Here is a 13802-nt window from a genome sequence, read left to right on the forward strand (position 1 = left end):
GTTACCTAGGGAGGTGGTGGAATCTCCTTCCTTAGAGGTTTTTAAGGCCCGGCTTGACAAAGCCCTGGCTGGGATGATTTAGTTGGGAATTGGTCTTGCTTTGAGCAGGAGGTTGGACTAGATACCTCCTGAGGTCCCTTCAAACCCTGATATTCTATGATACTCTAAATTGACCACCAAATTTAAGTAGCGTGTTTTTCCCATCAGGTGAGGACTCTGGGGCAGGGCTGGGGATAAGGAACTTGGGGTGCAGACAGGCTGCCCCAGGGCTAGGGCCAGAGAGGACTCCCCTCCACCCTCCCTGGCAGCAGCAAGCTCCAGGGGAGGGACCCGTCCTCTCCCCCCCAGTCACTGCACATGCTCCTAGGGTCCCTCTCAGGTCCAGAAAGCCCGCTCGCCTCCCCTATGGTGGGTACCGGGCTGGGGGAGTTGCCATCACGTGTGGCCTCCCCTGCTGCCACCCCTCACCATAGCCTCACTGGGGATGGGGCTGCCCCTTGCCCAGCATGGTGCAGGAGTGGGGGATGCAGGGTGGTGGCTGGGGAGGGGCAGAGTATCACAAAATTCACCCAAGCCCCAGCTGCTCAGGTCTAGGAAGCTCCCCTCCCCAGTGGTGTAGCCAGGTTCTAACATCAGGGGGAGCAAACACGTAAAAAAAGGTGCCAGCCAACATATCCAATTACTAATCAGGTAGTAGGGTTTACAGTGCTATAACAAGAGATTATGCTATTATCATTATCCAGTCAGCTTGCACGCTACTATTTTGAATTAGTGATAATTCAGAGAGAGAGAAAGAAGAAAGCTGAATTTAGAGAACAATTATTAACCAGATTCCTGGTTATCCACCAGCCACTTTGCTCCAGCCCATGGCACAAAGCACCATAAACGCAGTAGAATCTGGCCAAGAGACTATTCACCTCAAATTGGCATCAGCTACACTCCCCCCTCCCCCACCCCCAGTCCCTACTATTCAGGATGTAGCTGAGTGAAAAGGTGACATTGCGGAAGCATTTAGCAGGTAATTGAAAACTCCTATAGAGCACTGCATAGTCCCTGAGAACATTGCTGAGTTCTGAACACTGGGTCTGCAGCTAGTCAGCAGTGAGATGAGGAGACACAACTAGCACCTTAAAGCACCTTTACCCCCCCCGCCCTTCACAAGCTGCACTAAGCACCGTTTCACAGCCCCAGGTGCAACACTGAGGGAGGGTAAGTGGGGGGGCAATAACCCAAAGTCGCTCCTTTGCCTCCTGGCCCTGCTGATCCCTCAGCCCCCTCCGCTGAAGAGAGACCAGGAGAAAAAAACATCCCCCCCTCCCCTTTTCCTTCCCTCTCCACGGGCACCAGCTGAGCTTCAGAGCCCCCTTGCCTGCCGCATGGCTGCCTTGCTCTGCACAGGGCTGCTGCTCCTCAGTCCCCCGCCGCACTTGGGGGGGCTGCCCTACGGCCCCTCCCGGCAGAGCCCACCCCGGCCGGCTCAGGGAACTGGGCAGCTGCGAGCGGATGGGCGCCTCCTCCTCCTCACCCCCGGGGAGCCCGGCAACCAGCCGACCTGCCTGCAGCCCCCTGCAGGAGGGCGGTACAGAGCCCAGAGCCAGCTGGCAGCCACATGCAAAACCCGGTCTGGACTCCAAGTCCGGAGCCCAGTGCTGGCTGCCTGGAAAGGTGCTGATTTTGTAAAATGTGCTCAAAAGGGAGCGGCTGCTTCCCCCCTTCCACCCCACTACGCTACTGGGTGGGCGGGGATGCTCCGGGGCTGGGGGTGGTGGTAGTGGCAGCCAGGGGCCGGTGCCTGCTCCAGGCAGGGCCAGGGGAGAAATCCAGCTCCAGTTATTGGTGGAGCACAGCCCCCAGCCCTGAATATTCCTGGGGCTGGGGCTCCTGGAGCCCATATAACCCGGCGCCTATGGCTCTGCTGTATGTTTGCTTCCTTTTACCTTGTACAGTAACTGAATCACTGAATTAGCCTCCCAAAACAAGTATTTTTTTCCTGAGTATGTAGCTCAGTTTTTCTAGACACAGGAGTAAAACTGAAATGCCTTGAGCAGTAAAATTATTTTGACACTATTCAGCACATTTTTCCATTGCTGTGTAGCACGGCTCAGGTCAGGGAATAGCAGAATTTTGCAGCTATCAATTTCTGTTAGCTCTTTTTTTCTGGGCAGCCAGAAGAAGCCTTTCTCTGCCTCTACAACCAATAGCTGCTATTGTGCTGCTTGCTGTAATTTGTTCTGTCTGTCCTTTATAAAGGTTTCCTTAGCAGCATTCTAGGGGTGAGATTCTTACCCCGTTCTAGCCTCTTAACACTTTGTAAAAGGTCTGCAGTAGCATAAAGGGAATCTAAAACCCCTGAATACAGCTTGAGGAGAATTCCTCCAGCACAGAAATTGAAGAAGACAACAGCTATGGGCTGTTTTCTGAGGACCCCCTCGCAACCATTGACAAGAAGGGCATGCCAGGGCTGGGCTGAGGACAGGAGGGGTGTTTCAGGACAGGGCCACAGCTCATAGCACTAAGTGATTGTGGGTGGTGCTGCTGCCCATAAGCAGCCCCTACATGACTGTCTAAGTTATGTCAGGAGCCACTTCAGCCCATGGAGCAGCCCAGAATTGCCACATTAACACCCACCCAGGCTGCAGGAAAGATGTTTTTTGTTCCATCACTTCCACTCTGTCCTTAATGGGTTTGTATCTCAAGAAGCCAGTAGCGCTAAGATTTTAAGCACTGGCTTGATTTTCTCTGTCTAGTCTGCAATTTGTGCAAAAATCTTGTTTTAACAGATTTTTTTAAATCTCAAGGATCTCAGTCAACATTTTGTCTTATAAAACTCCTTGTGTATCATTTTCACATATGAAGATTTCAACTTGCTCTCAGTAAATGTGAATTCTAGTGATTCCGCCTTATTTCTCAGTATTAAAATACTTCATCTCGGCTTGACTGCATCTTATCTGCATTCTTTGACAATGATTCTAGGAGCTTCCAGGTTGTAACCTCTCCAGTTGCAGCAGAGCTTGAGGAAGAAGAAGGGAAATCAGTAAAGTCGCCAGCTTCTTGCTGGCAGACATTTTTTGTCCATTTCTGTCTTTTTTGTTCTTCCCTGAGGTACAGTTAATTAGCCAGGGTCAGAAATGTAACCTTTATACTGGAAATCAAGATTTAAGAGATTTTACTTGCTGTTCTCAGACCCAAATATTCATTGACAGCACCTTAAAAGTTACTGAGACTTCGTTAGTTTACAGACAGTGAATGGAACAGACTAAATGTGATTCATTCTCTTGGTGGATAGAGATTTAGAATTAAGCAGCATTTTGCATCAAGTCCACTGCTAGCTCCCATCATTAGCGATATTTACCAGCCTAATGAAGCCCATCCTGTTTGTGACATCTCAGTGTACATTCTTCTCCCTTACTGTTTTGAGCAGGGGTGCACAAAGCCAGATTTTCAAAAGAGTGCATGTTCAAATGCCCAGAACCCACAACTGGAGCTCAGCTGACATTTGTGCTCCAAAATAAGTAGCCAAGTTTCCAAAAGAGTTCAGCATATTGAGTTCTGAGGTCTTCTGAAAATCTGCCCCCAATTGTGCATGCTGAGCACTTTTGAAAATCTGCCACATAAATCCACTGCAGCTCATGTAAATAAATGTTGCAATTTGTGAATTTTGAGATTTGCTTTATCAGTGCCTCCTGAGTGTGTTTGGTGTTAATCAGTGTAGAACTGCTGGCACCATAGAGCAAGGTTGTAATAAGGGGGTAGATGAGAGATGCTCAGCAAGTGAAGGAGGCTGTAAAAGGTGAAAACAGATCAGGCACAAGGTGAGTGGAGGATCAGGGTCAGATGAAGAAGTCATGGTGAGAAGAGGGAAGAGGAATGATATCATAGAGAGGACAGGAACTTGCACAGGGCCTACAGCTAGAACTCAGATCTTTGATTATATAAAATTACAAATGGGTCTCATTTAAGTTATAGATTTTAATCAAGGGGATCTAATGTTTCAAGGGTAACTTCCATGTGCGATATTGCCAGAATCCTTGAGTGGAATTACAGCACCATACTTCAGTTGTCTGTTTATTCTCTCTATATCCTTTTCAAATCTACACTCTCTGTCTTCCTTTCTCTCTTCTGTAAAAGATGGAGACAGTAGTCATATCCTGGAGTTTTCCTCCCTAGTATCTCAATTTGTAGCTACAAAATGTTCACCCAGTGCAATAGAATATCTCCATGTTGAAATCTAACCAAAAAAGAGAGCTTGATTTATGATGACACGTGTAATATCAAAGTACATTTGACAGAGCTGGTAGAAGTAATGAAAACTGAGATAAAATTATAATAGCATTCAGATCACAGGAAAAAAGGGAACATGCAAGCAGGAGGGGAAGACATCTATAGGGTCAAGTCAGAGGAATAGCTTCCATGTTTTCACTGTCCTCTGTCTAAAACTAGACATTAGACATTCATATAAGCTTCAGTTGTAACATCCCAGTTGGATCTCTGAATCTCTGGATTCAGAAAACGACTCTTACTCCTTTCAAACTGCTTTAGAATTCATTTTTCTGTTCTGTTCTTTTAGATAAATCCAGAATATCTGAGGAGGCAAAGGGTCGATACATTGACGTTTAAAAATGTTTGTGTGATAAATAAAAAATAAATGCCATTTGGATTGCAAATATAAACCCTTAACCATGTAATGTTTGAAAAGGAAATTTTTGGCCTATAAGAATGTATCTGTTCATTTGAATTGGAAACCCAGAGCAAAGATGCTATTGTTATGAGATCATAAAGCCTGAGTGATATTCTGAGCACCCAAGCAACTGGTCCTCCAGCTGGTTTCCTGTTATGTTATTGACTATCTAAATATAACTCATGTCCTCAGTGCAAAAGATTTTCATCATTTAAAGCTATATATATTAATGGAACAACCAAAAAAGACCCTGAAAAAGCTGATGCAAAAAATCTTATATTCGTTTTTGCCATTCACAAAAGCTGCAGAAATTTAGGATGGTTATTTTTGTTTTTTTAATTCTTGGATTTATGCTTTCTTTTCTAAATGTTCCCGAGATCTCACTTACCATGTTTTGAGCTTCTTCAAATAAAAATACAGCATCTCTCAGTTCTTCTTCGAGTGCTGTCCCTGTGGGTGCTCCACCCTAGGTGATGGTGCGTCCCGGCGCCATTGATCGGAGATCTTCGGTAGCAATGCCTGGCCAGGACTCACATGCTCAGCTGCTGTCTCGAGGTCTCGTTAGAGTCTGCCTGAGAGCGCACATCCCGCGCCCCCCTCAATTCCTTCTCAACTGTTCTCGGCTGAAGACGGGACTCGGGGCAGTGCTGATCCTCTTCCCTGGTCTCTGAAGGAAACAATTACAAAGAATATAGAAATAGTTAGTTGTAACATCCCAATTGTTTCCCCTGCCTTAGAACAGTTACTTAGTTTAAAAAAAAAAAAACCCACCTCTTTTCCCTCAAGCTTGTCTCCCGCGGAGACACTCTCCCCCGGCATTCCTAGTTCAATAATGCCAGGGGCTTCAGGATTCAAGAAATGTGCTTCCTGTCAGGACTATGCCAAGGTCCGATGGACTTTCACGTTGTGTGAAGTGCCTTGGCGAGACACACGTCCCTGCCAAGTGTGTCCATTGCACGAGCCTCAAAACAGGGGCTCGTCATGACAGGGACCTGCGGCTGAAAATGCTTCTCATGCAGAAATCCCTGCAGCCACTTCTGGAGACGGCAATGTCAAACCCTCTCCCTCACACTCCCCGGCCAGGTCCGAACCAATTTGGAGCATGGCTTCACCCTCTCAGGCAAAGAGACAAGAAGCTCAACTGTCTCCAAGCAGAGACTTTCACAAGGGTAAAGGGTCTCCTGCGAGATCCTTACCCTCAGTACTGACAGCGCCGAAGGCAGGCGCCTCATAGAATCATAGAATCTCAGGGTTGGAAGGGACCTCAGGAGGTAATCTAGTCTAATCCCCTGCTCAAAGCAGGACCAAACCCAACTAAATCATCCCAGCCAGGGCTTTGTCAAGCCTGACCTTAAAAACCTCTAAGGAAGGAGATTCCACTACCTCCCTAGGTAACCCATTCCAGTGCTTCACCACCCTACTAGTGAAAAAGTTTTTCCTAATGTCCAACCTAAACCTCCCCCTCTGCAACTTGAGACCATTACTCCTTGTTCTGTCATCTTCTACCACTGAGAACAGTCTAGATCCATCCTCTTTGGAACCCCCTTTCAGGTAGTTGAAAGCAGCTATCAAATCCCCCCTCATTCTTCTCTTCTGCAGACTAAACAATCCCAGTTCCCTCAGCCTCTCCTCATAAGTCATGTGCTCCAGCCCCCTAATCATTTTTGTTGCCCTCCGCTGGACTCTCTCCAATTTATCCACATCCTTCTTGTAGTGTGGGGCCCAAAACTGGACACAGTACTCCAAATGAGGCCTCACCAGTGCTGAGTAGAGGGGAATGATCACATCCCTCGATCTGCTGGAAATGCCCCTACTTATACAACCCAAAATGCCATTAGCCTTCTTGGCAACAAGGGCACACTGTTGACTCATATTCAGCTTTTCGTCCACCGTAACCCCTAGGTCCTTTTCTGCAGAAGTGCTGCCCAGCCATTCGGTCCCTAGTCTGTAACAGTGCATGGGATTCTTCCGTCCTAAGTGCAGGACTCTGCACTTGTCCTTGTTGAACCTCATCATATTTCTTTTGGTCCAATCCTCTAATTTGTCTAGGTCCCTCTGTATCCTATCCCTACCCTCCAGCGTATCAACCACTCCTCCCAGTTTAGTGTCATCTGCAAACTTGCTAAGGGTGCAGTCCACACCATCCTCCAGATCGTTAATGAAGATATTGAATAAAACCGGCCCCAGCACCGACCCTTGGGGCACTCCACTTGATACTGGCTGCCAACTAGACATGGAACCATTGATCACTACCCGTTGAGCCCGACCATCTAGCCAGTTTTCTATCCACCTTACCATCCATTCATCCAGCCCATACTTCTTTAACTTGCTGGCAAGAATACTGTGGGAGACTGTATCAAAAGCTTTGCTAAAGTCCAGAAATAGCACATCCACTGCTTTCCCCTCATCCACAGAGCCGGTTATCTCATCATAGAAGGCAATTAGGTTAGTCAGGCATGACTTGCCCTTGGTGAATCCATGCTGACTGTTCCTGATCACTTTCCCCTCCTTTAAGTGGTTCAGGATTGATTCCTTGAGGACCTGTTCCATGATTTTTCCATGGACTGAGGTGAGACTGACTGGCCTGTAGTTCCCTGGATCTTCCTTCTTCCCTTTTTTAAAGATGGGCACTACATTAGCTTTTTTCCAGTCGTCCGGGACCTCCCCCGATCGCCATGATTTTTCAAAGATAATGGCCAATGGCTCTGCAATCTCATCGGCCAACTCCTTTAGCACCCTCGGATGCAGCGCATACGGCCCCATGGACTTGTGCTCGTCCAACTTTCCTAAATAGTCCCGAACTACTTCTTTCTCCACAGAGAGCTGGTCACCTCCTCCCCATACCGTGCTGCAGAGTGCAGCTGTCTGGGAGCTGACCTTGTCTGTGAAGACAGAGGCAAAAAAAGCATTGAGTACACTAGCTTTCTCCACATCCTCCGTCACTAGGTTCCCTCCCTCATTCAGCAAGGGGCCAACACTTTCCTTGACTTTCTTCCTGTTGCTAACATACCTGAAGAACCCCTTCTTGTTACTCCTAACATCTCCGGCTAGCTGCAACTCCAAGTGTGATTTGGCCTTCCTGATTTCACTCCTGCATGCCTGAGCAATATTTTTATACTCCTCCCTGGTTATTTGTCCAATCTTCCACTTCTTGTAAGCTGTTTTTTTGTGTTTAAGCTGTTTTTTTGTGTTTAAACAAAAAAACTCCGACCATCCCAGCACCTCAGCCATGGCTCCCGCAGAGTGCAGAGGCAGGGACCCAACTTCCTGTGCCGGGAAGGTCTCCTCAGCACCGAAAATAGACCTGGTGCCGACAGCGCACTTTGCCCTGGTGCCAAAAAGAACGTCGGCACCAAGCCTGCCTGCTGCTCAGATAGCAGCAGTGGTCCTCCCACAGGGCGCCTACAAGAGACCAGCGTCACTGGGACAAGGCAAACAAAAGTCTGTGCACGCCTCTGAGCACAGATTGCGCGCAGCGGAGTCATAGCCTAGGGAACAGCAACAACAGTTCCTGAGTCAGGACGACCTTTCAGTGGCACCTGAGCCTAACTCTCCGCTCCTGGACACACAGTGCTCACTCTTTGACCAGCCGCTCTCCCCACCTGACCTGGCTACCTTTATTGACAGCAAGCCTGATATGCAGCAGCAGGTGGAGTTCTCCTCACCTGCCTCTCCTCCTCCACTGGAACCTTTTGCACCTCAGGTCATGGCTCACAACCACCAGCCTCAATTTCCCTACTTCGGCCCCCCGTGGGTGGCACCTAACTTTCTTTTCTGATGCCTTTGCCTCATTGGTATCCATGGCCAGCTCCTACTGCCACTCGCCCTCATGCTTCTTCCACCAGACCACAAGCTCCTTCCTCGCCTCTATCTCCATCTCCGTCTACTTCTAGAGCACCTGAACTCCCCTCTGAAGAGGTGGGCTATGGACCATACCCTGATTCGCCAACTCCTTACTCTCCATCAGCTCCAGAATGTGGACGACTTCTAACAGTTCCAGGAACTTTTCAAGAGGGTGGCACTCAGCCAAGACATCTCTTTAGAGGAGGTCCAGGAGACACAACACAAACTCTTCAAAATCCTCCAACCTTCTGCGCTCTCAAAGATCGCGCTTCCCATAAATGAAGCACTCCTAGAACCAGCTGACACTCTCTGGCAGACCCAAGCCTCTATCTTACCAACTTGCAAAAAGGCTGAACGTAAATATTATGTTCCTGCTAAGGATGTAGACTTTTTATTCTTCCATCCACAACCAAATTCTCTTGTAGTGGATGCAGCGACTACCGGACCACCCCGCAGGACAAGGACCTCAAATGCCTTGACATCTTGGGCCACAAGGTTTATACCTCCTCCACTCTGCAATTCAGAATTGCAAACTATCCCGCCCTACTTTCAAGTTATGACTTTGATAACTACAATAAACTCTTTGATTTTACCTGCCATATTCCAGAGGACAGGAGAGCAAACTTTAAGTCAGTCCTTGTCGAGGGCCAGTTGGTCTCCAGAATGGCCCTACAAGCATCTCTGGAGATGGCAGATACAGCTGCCCACACTACTGCAACTGCAATGGTTATGCACAGATCTTCCTGACGCTCTACATCCGGTATCCCCAAAGACCTGCAGACCAAAGTGGAGGACCTCCCCTTTGATAAAGACAAACTCTTTTCCAAGAAAACCGACAAAGTCCTTCACACCATGAAAGATTCTAGAGCGACCCTGCACACCCTGGGCATCTACCCATCCCTTCCCAGGAGACAACGGTATCAACCTTACCAGAGGCCACGCACACAACAGTATCACCAGCCTCAGAACAGACCATGTGATATACCCAAGAATCGCCCTAGACTTCCTAGGCTCAGACAAAACCAAGCGCAAACAGCTACCTCCCACCCATCAGGAAATAAACAACAATTCTGAAGCATTGGTTGAGGGTCTGCATGACCACCCCTTGACTCGACCACCTACTTGCCCATTTGGCCACTGCCTCCAGGTTTTCCACCATGCCTTGCAGCAGATTATACAGGACCGTTGGGTCCTGGAAATAGTTCAATCCGGTTACTGTATCTCTTTTATATCCTATGCTCCTATCCTTCCCCCTTCCCCATCCCTCTTCAGGGACCCCTTTCACGAACACCTGCTTCGCGTAGAAGTGGCTCATCTTCTACATATAAGAGCAGTGGAATCTGTGCCGACACAACATCGAGGAAAAGGGTTCTACTCCCACTACTTTCTGACCCAGAAAAAGACCGGGGGATGGAGGCCTATACTAGACCTACGCTGACTGAACAAATTCGTAAGGGTACAGAAATTCAAGATGGTACACTGGGCACAATAATACCTGTGCTGGAACAAAGGGACTGGTTCACAGCCCTTGACCTACAGGACACCTATTTTCATATATCCATTCATCCAGCCCACAGACACTTCCTGCGGTTCACAATCGATCATGACCATTTCCAATACAGGGTACTTCATTTCGGACTCTCCACAGCACTGAGAGTATTCTCCAAGATCCTAGTCGTAGTCATGGCCCACCTCCACAGACACGGGATCATACATTTCCCCTACCTAGACGATTGCCTCATCAAGGGCAACTCATACGATGAGACGCTACAAGCTACCCATTTTGCCATTTCCCTCTTCCACAACTTGGGCCTGCAAATAAACGTCCAAAAATCCACCCTGACAGCTACACAGCAGAATGTGCCTACAGCTCCTTGGCCACATCACCTTCGTGGTCAAGTACATCAGGCTGCACATGAGATGTCTTCAGGGCTGGCTCAACTCAAACTACAAACGCAGCAGGCACAGCCTCTGCATACTGTTAACTCCTCCAGCAACATACTAGCTTCCCTGCAATGGTGGACAAGACCAGAGAACCTTTGCATGGGCGTTCCCTTTAAAAAAAAATCCCCCATGCTCATGCTCACCATGGACGCTTCCCTGATCAGTTGGGGAGTGCATCTGGGGGGACACACAGCACAAGGCCGCTGGTCCGCGCCAGAGACATGTCTACACATAAATCTCCTAGAGCTCAGAGCAGTGAGACAAACCTGCCTTCACTTTCTTCCCCTCATAAAGAACAAATCTATCCGGGTTCTAACGGACAATATAGCATGTATGTTTTACATCAACAGACGGGGGGAGCACAATCGCACTCCCTATGCATAGAAGCCATCCAATTGTAGAACTGGTGCATACAACACCACATACAGATTGTTGCGTCGTACCTACCCAGCTGTCACAACACTACCGTCAACACACTCAGCAGACACTTCTCCAAAGAACACGAATGGGAATAGGAGAATAGGAGACCACGCATCCTATTATAGCAGGGGTGGGCAAACTTTTTGGCCTGAGGGCCACATCTGGATATGGAAATGGTATGGTGGGCGATGAATAAGAACATAAGAACGGCCGTACCGGGTCAGACCAAAGGTCCATCTAGCCTAGTATCTGTCTACCGACAGTGGCCAATGCCAGGTGCCCCAGAGGGAGTGAACCTAACAGGCAATGATCAAGTGATCTCTCTCCTGCCATCCATCTCCATCCTCTGACAAACAGAGGCTAGGGACACCATTCCTTACCCATCCTGGCTAATAGCCATTTATGGACTTAACCACCATGAATTTATCCAGTTCTCTTTTAAATGCTGTTATAGTCCTAGCCTTCACAACCTCCTCAGGTAAGGAGTTCCACAAGTTGACTGTGCGCTGCGTGAAGAAGAACTGCGTGAAGAAGAACAGAGGTAGGATAGATTGACGCTCCTCCTAATGGAGCACTCCCTGAGGCCTGGGGGATCCAAATCCTCTTCCATTCATCAGCTTAGCCTCTCAGGCGTCACCGGTGGTACTTCCTGAACTCTAGAGACAGTTTCAGAAAAGAAGCATTCACAGAAGAGAAAATCCCATTCCCTGAAGAAAGACTTCAGAAGGGGTAAGGTCACCTCTTAAAGCTGGACTCAAGGAGACCACGCATCCTATTATAGCAGGGGTGGGCAAACTTTTTGGCCCGAGGGCAACATCTGGATATGGAAATTGTATGGTGGGTGATGAATAAGAACATAAGAACGGCCGTACTGGGTCAGACCAAAGGTCCATGAAATTGGGGTTGGGATCAGGAGAGGGTGAGGGCCCTGGTTGAGAGTGTGGGCTCTGGGGTGGGGCCAGAAATGAGGAGTTCAGGGTGTTGGAGGGGGCTCCAGGCTGGGGTAGGAGGTTGGGATATGGGGGGGAGAGTGTGAGGGCTCTGACTGGGGGTGCAGGCTCTGGAGTGGGGCTGGGGATGAGGGGTTTGGGGTGCAGGAGGGTGCTCCAGGCTGGGATCAAAGGGTTCAGATGGCAGGAGGGGGGATCAGGGCTGGGGCAAGGGGTTGGGGCCTGAGAGAGGCTCAGGGGTTCAGGCTCCGGGTGGTACTTACCTCAAGCAGCTCCCGAAAGTAGTGCCTCCGCTCCGCTCTGGCTCCTACGCGGAGGCACGGCCAGGCATTTCTATGCACTGCCCCATCCACAGGCGCTGCCCCTGCAGCTCCCATTGGCCTCAGTTCCTGGCCAATGGGAGCTGCAAGGGCAGCGCTTGGGGTGGGGGCAGCACACGGAGCCCCCTGGCTGCCCCTAAACGTAGGAGCCGGAGTGGGAACATGCCGCTGCTTCCAGGAGCTGTGCAGAGCTGCGGCATGTGCGCGCAGAGCAGCCCCTGACCATGCTCCCCGGCTGGAGCGTGGGAGCGGGACAAGCCCCAGACTCTGCTCCCCAGCAGGAGCTCAAGGGTCGGATTAAATCAGCTGGTGGGCCAGATGTGGCCCGCGGGCCGTAGTTTGCCCACCACTGCATTATAGGTACTGCTGAGGCTCCTGCAGGCATTGGTATCCAAGAGTCGGCACCTCCCAAAAGGACATCCCATTCCGAGAGATCTTCCAGTAAACAGCACTGAGAGGCCCCATCCTCGGTACTGGGAGCAGACCACTCTAGACACAGTAACTCATCTAAGATTAAGGACTCTAGAACAGTGTTTCTCAGCCTTTTTTATACCAGGAACTGGCTTGCTGCCTTTCAAAACTGTGTCAGGCAGATCTCAGGGACCAGTGCTGGTCCACAGACCAGTTGTTGAGAAACACTACTCTAGAAAAGCTGCCTCGAAGGCATCAGTATCGCTGTCTTCTCACAGCTACAGAACGTTCAGACTGGCTTCCATCTGTCTCCAGTACCATCCTCCTCATTATGCATCAGTTCAGAGCGCAGGGACAATGGTCTCTCCAGGACTGGGTCTAGCCCTGATACCAGCTATGGCCTAGGCTCCTCCTGTCCTCTACCTTAACCCACTGTCACTGTCCAAGTTCCTGTCCTATGAAGATCTTCTCATCTCAGAAGAACTGGAATCTCCCCTCTTAAGGGGCACTGAGAGAGGTTCTTCCCCAGTATCATTACACCAGCCAGTGACCAACCCTCTTTTCTCCTTTCCATCCTTGTTGTCAGCCAAAGTTCTCATCAGAGTTCCATATCAATCAAGACAGCCATTTCTGTGTTTTATCCTATGCCCCACACCTTGAAAGAGGAGGCTAAACGCCATACGTTAGATGTTAGAAAGGTGCTTGCCTTCTGTCTTGACAGGACAAAGACTTTCAGGGCTTTCCTCCAACTATTTGTATCTTTCATTGAAAGGTTGAAGGAACAGCCAAGCTCTACTCAGAGACTGTCAAAGTGGGGTTCAGGTTGCATTGTAGCCTGCTATGAAGCTGTTGGAGTGCATCCCCTACCTAAAGTAACAGTCAACTCCACCAGGACTCAGTCCATGTCCATAGCCCTTCTTAAAGGCATTCCCATCATGGAGATCTGCAGGGTCACAATCTGATCCTCAGCTAACGTCTCCAAGCATTACTCCATCCTAACTGCTTCCAGGACTATACAGCCCTCAGTGATGCTGACCTCCAAACCATCTTGGATCTACCTTTTCAGCACCCACATCCATCTTGAATTACTGCTTAGGAGTCTCCTACAGTGGAGCACCCATAAGAACAATAACTTGAAAAAGAAGGAGAGGTTACTTACCTATACAGTAACTTGAGTTCTTTGAGATGGATTGTCCCTATGGGTGCTCCACCAACTGTCCTCCGTCCCCTGCTGTA

General features: G+C 49.1%; 1 protein-coding gene across 1 annotated transcript in view; it reads left to right on the plus strand.

The window, feature by feature from the left end:
* DOCK3 (dedicator of cytokinesis 3) overlaps positions 1–13802 on the plus strand; it is a 641328-nt gene that overhangs the window by 565128 nt on the left and 62398 nt on the right. The gene's annotated exons all lie outside the window — the stretch shown is intronic.

Source organism: Mauremys mutica, chromosome 7 (assembly GCF_020497125.1).
Source record: "Mauremys mutica isolate MM-2020 ecotype Southern chromosome 7, ASM2049712v1, whole genome shotgun sequence".
In the NCBI taxonomy this organism is placed as follows: domain Eukaryota; kingdom Metazoa; phylum Chordata; order Testudines; family Geoemydidae; genus Mauremys; species Mauremys mutica.